The sequence below is a fragment of the Silurus aristotelis genome (assembly GCF_946808225.1).
Source record: "Silurus aristotelis genome assembly, chromosome: 26".
NCBI classification, from domain to species: Eukaryota; Metazoa; Chordata; class Actinopteri; order Siluriformes; family Siluridae; genus Silurus; species Silurus aristotelis.
In genome coordinates, this window is record NC_139599.1 from 17,377,422 (window position 1) to 17,387,421 (window position 10,000).

Sequence of the window (10,000 nt, forward strand, 5' to 3'; positions counted from 1 at the left end):
GTGTGAGAGTGAATAATAGCGAGTGTGTGTGTGTGTGTGTGTGTATAATAGTGAGTGAGTGTGTGAGAGTAAATAATAGCGAGTGTAAGTGTGTGTAATAGTAAGTGAGTGTGTGAGAGTGAATAATAGCGAGTGTGAGTGTGTGTAATAGTGAGTGAGTGTGTGAGAGTGAATAATAGCGAGTGTAAGTGTGTGTAATAGTGAGTGAGTGTGTGAGAGTGAATAATAGCGAGTGTAAGTGTGTGTAATAGTGAGTGAGTGTGTGAGAGTGAATAATAGCGAGTGTAAGTGTGTGTAATAGTGAGTGAGTGTGTGAGCGTGAATAATAGCAAGTGTAAGTGTGTGTAATAGTGAGTGAGTGTGTGAGAGTGAATAATAGCGAGTGTGAGTGTGTGTAATAGTGAGTGAGTGTGTGAGAGTGAATAATAGCGAGTGTGAGTGTGTATAATAGTGAGTGAGTGTGTAAGAGTGAATAATAGCGAGTGTGTGTGTGTGTGTAATAGTAAGTGAGTGTGTGAGAGTGAATAATAGCGAGTGTGAGTGTGTGTAATAGTGAGTGAGTGTGTGAGAGTGAATAATAGCGAGTGTAAGTGTGTGTAATAGTGAGTGAGTGTGTGAGAGTGAATAATAGCAAGTGTAAGTGTGTGTAATAGTAAGTGAGTGTGTGAGAGTGAATAATAGCGAGTGTGAGTGTGTGTAATAGTGAGTGAGTGTGTGAGAGTGAATAATAGCGAGTGTGTGTGTGTGTAATAGTGAGTGAGTATGTGAGAGTGAATAATAGCGAGTGTGAGTGTGTGTAATAGTGAGTGAGTGTGTGAGAGTAAATAATAGCGAGTGTAAGTGTGTGTAATAGTAAGTGAGTGTGTGAGAGTGAATAATAGCGAGTGTGAGTGTGTGTAATAGTGAGTGAGTGTGTGAGAGTGAATAATAGCGAGTGTAAGTGTGTGTAATAGTGAGTGAGTGTGTGAGAGTGAATAATAGCGAGTGTGAGTGTGTATAATAGTGAGTGAGTGTGTGAGAGTGAATAATAGCGAGTGTGAGTGTGTGTAATAGTGAGTGAGTGTGTGTGAGTGAATAATAGCGAGTGTGAGTGTGTGTAATAGTGAGTGAGTGTGTAAAAGTGAATAATAGCGAGTGTGTGTGTGTGTGTGTGTAATAGTGAGTGGGTGTGTGAGAGTAAATAATAGCGAGTGTAAGTGTGTGTAATAGTAAGTGAGTGTGTGAGAGTGAATAATAGCTAATGTGTGTGTGTGTGTGTGTAATAGTGAGTAAGTGTGTGAGAGTAAATAATAGCGAGTGTAAGTGTGTGTAATAGTAAGTGAGTGTGTGAGAGTGAATAATATCGAGTGTGTGTGTGTGTGTGTGTGTGTGTGTGTAATAGTGAGTGAGTGTGTGAGAGTAAATAATAGCGAGTGTAAGTGTGTGTAATAGTAAGTGAGTGTGTGAGAGTGAATAATAGCGAGTGTGTGTGTGTGTGTGTGTATAATAGTGAGTGAGTGTGTGAGAGTAAATAATAGCGAGTGTAAGTGTGTGTAATAGTAAGTGAGTGTGTGAGAGTGAATAATAGCGAGTGTGAGTGTGTGTAATAGTGAGTGAGTGTGTGAGAGTGAATAATAGCGAGTGTAAGTGTGTGTAATAGTGAGTGAGTGTGTGAGAGTGAATAATAGCGAGTGTAAGTGTGTGTAATAGTGAGTGAGTGTGTGAGAGTGAATAATAGCGAGTGTAAGTGTGTGTAATAGTGAGTGAGTGTGTGAGCGTGAATAATAGCAAGTGTAAGTGTGTGTAATAGTGAGTGAGTGTGTGAGAGTGAATAATAGCGAGTGTGAGTGTGTGTAATAGTGAGTGAGTGTGTGAGAGTGAATAATAGCGAGTGTGAGTGTGTATAATAGTGAGTGAGTGTGTAAGAGTGAATAATAGCGAGTGTGTGTGTGTGTAATAGTAAGTGAGTGTGTGAGAGTGAATAATAGCGAGTGTGAGTGTGTGTAATAGTGAGTGAGTGTGTGAGAGTGAATAATAGCGAGTGTAAGTGTGTGTAATAGTGAGTGAGTGTGTGAGAGTGAATAATAGCAAGTGTAAGTGTGTGTAATAGTAAGTGAGTGTGTGAGAGTGAATAATAGCGAGTGTGAGTGTGTGTAATAGTGAGTGAGTGTGTGAGAGTGAATAATAGCGAGTGTGAGTGTGTGTAATAGTGAGTGAGTATGTGAGAGTGAATAATAGCGAGTGTGAGTGTGTGTAATAGTGAGTGAGTGTGTGAGAGTAAATAATAGCGAGTGTAAGTGTGTGTAATAGTGAGTGTGTGAGAGTGAATAATAGCGAGTGTGAGTGTGTGTAATAGTGAGTGAGTGTGTGAGAGTGAATAATAGCGAGTGTAAGTGTGTGTAATAGTGAGTGAGTGTGTGAGAGTGAATAATAGCGAGTGTGAGTGTGTATAATAGTGAGTGAGTGTGTGAGAGTGAATAATAGCGAGTGTAAGTGTGTGTAATAGTAAGTGAGTGTGTGAGAGTGAATAATAGCGAGTGTGTGTGTGTGTGTGTAATAGTGAGTGAGTGTGTGAGAGTGAATAATAGCGAGTGTGTGTGTGTGTAATAGTGAGTGAGTGTGTGAGAGTGAATAATAGCAAATGTGTGTGTGTAATAGTGAGTGAGTGTGTGAGAGTGAATAATAGCGAGTGTGTGTGTGTGTAATAGTGAGTGAGTGTGTGAGAGTGAATAATAGCAAATGTGTGTGTGTAATAGTGAGTGAGTGTGTGAGAGTAAATAATAGCGAGTGTGTGTGTGTGTAATAGTGAGTGAGTGTGTGAGAGTAAATAATAGCGAGTGTAAGTGTGTGTAATAGTGAGTGAGTGTGTGAGAGTGAATAATAGCGAGTGTGAGTGTGTGTAATAGTGAGTGAGTGTGTGAGAGTGAATAATAGCGAGTGTAAGTGTGTGTAATAGTGAGTGAGTGTGTGAGAGTGAATAATAGCGAGTGTGAGTGTGTATAATAGTGAGTGAGTGTGTGAGAGTGAATAATAGCGAGTGTAAGTGTGTGTAATAGTAAGTGAGTGTGTGAGAGTGAATAATAGCGAGTGTGTGTGTGTGTGTGTAATAGTGAGTGAGTGTGTGAGAGTGAATAATAGCGAGTGTGTGTGTGTGTAATAGTGAGTGAGTGTGTGAGAGTGAATAATAGCAAATGTGTGTGTGTAATAGTGAGTGAGTGTGTGAGAGTAAATAATAGCGAGTGTGTGTGTGTGTAATAGTGAGTGAGTGTGTGAGAGTAAATAATAGCGAGTGTAAGTGTGTGTAATAGTGAGTGAGTGTGTGAGAGTGAATAATAGCGAGTGTGAGTGTGTGTAATAGTGAGTGAGTGTGTGAGAGTGAATAATAGCGAGTGTAAGTGTGTGTAATATTGAGTGAGTGTGTGAGAGTGAATAATAGCGAGTGTAAATGTGTGTAATAGTGAGTGAGTGTGTGAGAGTGAATAATAGCGAGTGTAAGTGTGTGTAATATTGAGTGAGTGTGTGAGAGTGAATAATAGCGAGTGAAAGTGTGTGTAATAGTGAGTGAGTGTGTGAGAGTGAATAATAGCGAGTGAAAGTGTGTGTAATAGTGAGTGAGTGTGTGAGAGTGAATAATAGCGAGTGTGAGTGTGTGTAATAGTGAGTGAGTGTGTGAGAGTGAATAATAGCGAGTGTGAGTGTGTGTAATAGTGAGTGAGTGTGTGAGAGTGAATAATAGCGAGTATGAGTGTGTGTAATAGTGAGTGAGTATGTGAGAGTGAATAATAGCGAGTGTGAGTGTGTGTAATAGTGAGTGAGTGTGTGAGAGTAAATAATAGCGAGTGTAAGTGTGTGTAATAGTAAGTGAGTGTGTGAGAGTGAATAATAGCGAGTGTGAGTGTGTGTAATAGTGAGTGAGTGTGTGAGAGTGAATAATAGCGAGTGTGAGTGTGTGTAATAGTGAGTGAGTGTGTGAGAGTGAATAATAGCGAGTGTGAGTGTGTGTAATAGTGAGTGAGTGTGTGAGAGTGAATAATAGCGAGTGTAAGTGTGTGTAATAGTGGGTGAGTGTGTGAGAGTGAATAATAGCGAGTGTGAGTGTGTATAATAGTGAGTGAGTGTGTGAGAGTGAATAATAGCGAGTGTAAGTGTGTGTAATAGTAAGTGAGTGTGTGAGAGTGAATAATAGCGAGTGTGAGTGTGTGTAATAGTGAGTGAGTGTGTGAGAGTGAATAATAGCGAGTGTAAGTGTGTGTAATAGTGAGTGAGTGTGTGAGAGTGAATAATAGCGAGTGTGAGTGTGTGTAATAGTGAGTGAGTGTGTGAGAGTGAATAATAGCGAGTGTGAGTGTGTGTAATAGTGAGTGAGTGTGTGAGAGTGAATAATAGCGAGTGTAAGTGTGTGTAATAGTGGGTGAGTGTGTGACTGAATAAGAGTGAAAGAGGTGTAGTGCAGGTCAGGTCTCTGGAACAGTGGAGAAGTAGCAGAACCGTGGTGTTGGTGGACATGTGTTTGTCCTTGTCCCAGGTGGTGAAGCTGCAGTCTGATGTTCAGTATTGATTGGATGAGTGATGATGCCTCAGGGATCTGTCCTTGGTACTGGATATGTGTCTGATTCCGAACCTTCTCCGTGATCTGGCACTTATTTTGAAGATCTGCTTAAAAATCTCTTCTCCCTACTGACTTAGAGATCGGTCTCCTTCTGACATAAAGATCTGACTCTTTCTCAATTACTCATCTGACCTTCTCTAGTTAGACATCTATCTTCTGACTTAAATGTTCAACACCTTCCGACTAAAAGATCTGGCTACTTTTTAAATTAAAGATCATCCCATCCCCACCTGAAGGTCTCATCCAGTTTATTGTTATGATCGGTCAAGGCATGGTTCTCTTTGTGTTTGAGATCCAACCACTGCTGACAAAAAGATCTCACCACTTTTTTAAGATAAGGAATCACTTTATTTAAACTTGAAGGCTAAATGAAAGCTCTGGAATCTTCTGCCTAGCAAACCTAGTTCTCTTTCAGTTCTAGTTTATTATGGCTTAAAGGTCTGGATTCTTCTTTTGTAAAGGTCTGGATTCTTCTGTTTTGAAGGTCTGAGTGCTTCTGTTTGGAGATCTGAATCTTTTTGAGCCCATTATTTTGTGTTCTCCTTCTGATCTGAAGTTGTGGCTCCACGTGACACTAATTTCTTTTTGGATCTCTTCTTTAATGTCTTACTTATTCCACCTCTTTTCCCTTGAAGATCTCCGTCTGTTTATCAGAGCTTCTCTAAAGCAGAAGGAATATCAGTAACACTATTCCAGGGATCAGAACTCCGCCAGTAATGAATGACTAATAACTGCGTTTGTTAATGACTGGTTATGAGCGTGTGCTTTATTACGCACTATTTATAAGGCCTTGATTGGTTTTTCTCTCATAACGACGACCTTGTTAGCGAGGAATAAAAGCTTCTGGAAGTTTGTTTAGGGCAAAATTCACCCTTTAAAAGTTCTCTGTGTGCAGGTGTGCAGTTATTAGTCATTAATTACTGCAGAATTTACGATCCCTAAAATAAAGTGTTACCAAAATATCAAACTCCCTCTGCCTCAGAACTCTTGTCCCATTAATCTGTTCTCCTTTGCCTTGATGATCTGAAAACCCTGACGTTGGAGAGTTGTTTCCTCCTGTCTCAGAGATTTTCTGACCTATAGATCTGCTCCCCTATTGCTGGCCTCTCCTGACCTAAAGTTCTGCTCTCCCTCATGCCTGCTCTTGTCCCATTCCCTGGCTTCTGTAATCTGATCTTTTATCTGCCGTATCTGATTTGTGGTGCCCCGGAGGAGTCTGATTCATTCTGCTTTACTGATGTGACCTCTCCTGATCTACATCCTTATAGATTTCACCTGCTGGGTCAAGAGGTTCAGGACCTTCTAGTGAAGTGACCTTTACCTTTCTGTCCAGATTATTTCCTGTAACCGGGGTGGTTTTAGACATCAGATCCTGAATATGCTGTAACAGAGATAAGATCATAATTATCCCGTGTTAGATATCAGATTTTGAATATCCTGTATTAGAGATCAGATCCTGAATATTCTGTTTTTAAGATCAGATCCTGAATATCCTGTATTAGAGATCAGATCCTGATTTTAATTTATTCCTGTAAAATATTTATTTATATTTTTGTGATTGGACTTTTTTTTTACTGAGGATTAGATTTTTTTGGTTCTAATCCTCTGGATATCGAAGCCCTTCTGTGAAATGCTTTGTATGTATTTGGAGGTTGTTCAGTTGTATCAGGAATCTCCGTGTTCTTCAGGAGGACATTGTTACTGAGCAGGAATCGTAGAGAAGTCTGAGGTAAAACACTGACGACTCGCTTGAAGGCAAAATAAGTTTGTTTGAAACGGCGAAGCGAAAGACCTGTGTTGCAGAGCAACATGACGAGCAGAAAGCGGTGCTGGTCCTCAGGCCGCTCGGTCCGACGCTCAGGCAAAGATCTCAGCACTTGGGTGATTTTAATGAGGCTTTTGAAAGCAGATGATAATTACCTGGGAAGCTCCTCGGCTCGGCTCGGCTCGGCTCGGCTCACAGCTTCATTATCTCACATGCAATCAAAAGCCTCCTTTCATATGTTTAAAAATAGTGCGTTTGTTTACACGCAGACCCACTGATGGGTCTGAAGAAAAAAGACACTCACTTAACGAGATAAACGAGGGATTCTTACCTCTTTTTTTCTGCCTTTGAAAAACTGAAACCCTCCCACTTTGTTTGTGTGTGTGTGTGTGTGTGTGTGTGTGTGTGTGTGTGTGTGTGTGTGTGTGTGTGTGTGTGTGCATATAGCTGGTGTCATTTGAGAGGGGAAACTAAATGGGAAAAGAGGTGAAAAGAGAGAGAGAGAGAGGAGGGGGGGGGGATGAGGGAGGTAGAGAGATGGAGGGAGAGAGAAACAGAGAGAAAGAAAGTAATATATATTTTACTACCTCAAATTTAATTTCTTTGGAAAGAGTTGTTTTCTCTCATAAACTTTGCTGAAAAGGCACACACACACACACACACACACACACACACACACACACACACACACACACACACACACACACACACACACACACACACACACTTGTTTGTGTTGTGTTTTTAACAGCAGGTTGTGGTGAATCTCTCTGTCTGTCTCTCATTATTTGCTTCATGATTTATTGCTTTATTTTAGTTTTTATTCGCCGTCTCGCCAAGCTGAGGAAACCACACAGTGTTTTACACACACACACACACACACACACACACACACACACACACACACACACACACAATGCACATAAGAGATATATATATATATATGTATATTAGGACTGTCCTTCGATTAAAAATGTACCTTGAATTAACACTTTTCAAGGTTTTTTTTTTCATATTCTAATCAACATGTACAAATATTGATGTTTTATGCAAATGTATGTTTATTATTAGTGAAACCAAACTCAACAAAGATAAAATATTCTTGTAAATGTTTTAAATTAATTCTGGTGTTTCAAACGATGTAAATCATCAGGACACCAAACGGAACCTTTGCTATGTTTCCACACGGACGGTTTTAAATGCCGGATGTCTGCGTCATGGCGGCGCATCAGCAAAACAAATGTTTAGTTATTACAAATAATTTAATGGTGCAGTTTATTCTTTTTTTTTTTTTTTTTTATATATCTGAGTAGAAAAGGACGTTGTGATAAATGTGTGTTGTGTTGAAGGTTTTAATTTCGCCTCTTTTATATTTCTTTCTTTCTTTCTTTCTTTCTTTCTTTCTTTCTTTCTTTCTTTATTTCTTTATTTATTTAAATTTTTTATAAAAATGATAAAACAGAAATGTGCGCTGCATTAATCGCGCATTAATAAAATTTGTGCCGTTAAAATTTATTCAGTTAGTGTTCATTTTGACAGACCAAATATATATATATCACCTACATGTGTTTGAAATGAGTTAAACTGGTCAGAACCGGTCTCTACAACTGTCTCTCTTTATCTCCGTCTGCCCCCTGTCCCTCATTCATCCCCTTTCTGTCTGTCTCAATTCAAAGCTCACTTATTTACAGTAAAAAATCCTTTCTCGTTCTCTTGTTTCCTTTCCTCCATCCACTCTCTTCTTTACTCTCATTTCCATGCGATCCATCTTTCCTCTTCACTTTTTTTTCCCATCTTCACTTTGTCACTTTTCTGTGTTTTCTCCACCTCTTCTAGAGTTCATGGACATTCAGTACATTTGGGAAAGATTTTCTAGAGTTCCTTTTTGAAATGTAGTGAGCATTCTGTGAACATATGGAACATTTAGCAACATACAGAACATTCTGGAAAATTCTGTGATAATCTGTGTTGATGAGTTTAGTTGGTAGGGTTCAGGAACACTCTGAATCCTAAAGAGAGTCTAGTTTACAGCTAACTTTCTGAATATTCTTCTATTTCTGGAAATAGTGTAACACACTTTTCAAAGAACTTTCCATGAAGTATTATGATGCTGTTTGAAATCTGCAGAAAATTCCAGAAAACATGTCAATTTTCGAAATATAAACACATGTTGTAAAACATTTGCATGGTGTATAAAATAAAAAATAATAATAAAAATATTTATTAACACCCCCCCCCAAAAAAAATAAAAATAAAAAAAAATAAATAAATAAAATAAAAATTTGTAAACATCATAAACATCTTTCACAACATTCACTGATTCTGGGGAAAAAATGATTTTGAACCATCTGAAACATAAAGAACCACCACCAGGAAGGTGTTGGTCCCTCTATAAAAAAAAGGTCTTAAAGATGAATAAAAACATATATGGAATTAAAACTTAACCATTATGTGCTGTGCGACCTACACCATGTAGACAATTCAGGAAACAATCTGGAATATAGGTCTGTGTTTTTCAGTGGAACATCAAGAACATTATCCAGCACGTTCACTATTCTGAAACTATGTAACATGTATGTAACAAGTATGTAATATTTCATACCATGGAATATTCTGGAATGTACTTATGTTATGGAACATGATCTGGAATGTATAGATCTCTGGGAAACCTGTAGAACCCACTGTGTGTCTCTGTAGCTGATCTTTAAATGCTTTCCTCCTGAAGAGTAGATAATGAAGGTCACCACTGTAGCAAGCAAACTCTGTCTCTAGTGTCTCCTCACACACACACTCACACACACACACACACACGCTGACTCACACAATAATTTTCTTGTTTTGCATCACTGTACGCCTACACATCTTCCTGCTCCTGTAAAAAAGAGAGAGACTTTTTTTTTCTTTGTCTGTCTGTCAATCAGTCTCTCTCCCTCTCTCTGTCTCTCTCTCTTTCTCTCTCTCTCTCTCTCTCTCTCTCTCTCTCTCTCTCTCTCTCTCTGTCTCTTTCACTGTCTGTCTATCTGTCTAGTTTTCTGTCCCTCTTTGCCTGTGTATTTGTATGTCTCAATGTCTGTATGTGTCAGTTTGTCTGTTCAGCTATTTTTGTCCATCATCATCTGTAAATCAGCAACTAAAACAAATATACAAAAACAGGATTGGAATGAGAAAAGCCAAACCTTCTTCTGCTCTTTCTCATCATCATTTATCATCATCATCATCATCATCATCACCATTATCATGATCGTGATGATGATGATGGTAGTGATGATAGTGATGGTGGTGGTGATGGTGGTGATGATCGTGATGATGATGGTGGTGGTGATGATAGTGATGATAGTGATGGTGGTGGTGATGGTGGTGATGATCGTGATGATGATGATGGTAGTGATGATAGTGATGATAGTGATGGTGGTGGTGATGGTGGTGATGATCGTGATGATGATGATGGTAGTGATGATAGTGATGATAGTGATGGTGGTGATGATCGTGATGATGATGGTGGTGGTGATGATAGTGATGATAGTGATGGTGGTGGTGATGGTGGTGATGATCGTGATGATGATGGTGGTGGTGATGAAAGTGATGATAGTGATGGTGGTGGTGATGGTGGTGATGATCGTGATGATGATGATGGTAGTGATGATAGT

The 10,000-nt window shown here is 39.2% G+C and overlaps 1 protein-coding gene across 1 annotated transcript in view; it reads left to right on the top strand.

Annotated features, from left to right (window-relative positions):
• The window catches only part of LOC310720441 (teneurin-1-like), a 42,744-nt gene extending 35,477 nt beyond the window's left edge, over positions 1-7,267 (top strand). The window contains exon 5 of the mRNA XM_083531012.1: positions 7,171-7,267. The gene's annotated coding sequence lies outside the window, so the exon portion shown is untranslated. The remainder of the gene's footprint in view (positions 1-7,170) is intronic.
• The last annotated feature ends 2,733 nt before the right edge of the window (positions 7,268-10,000 follow it).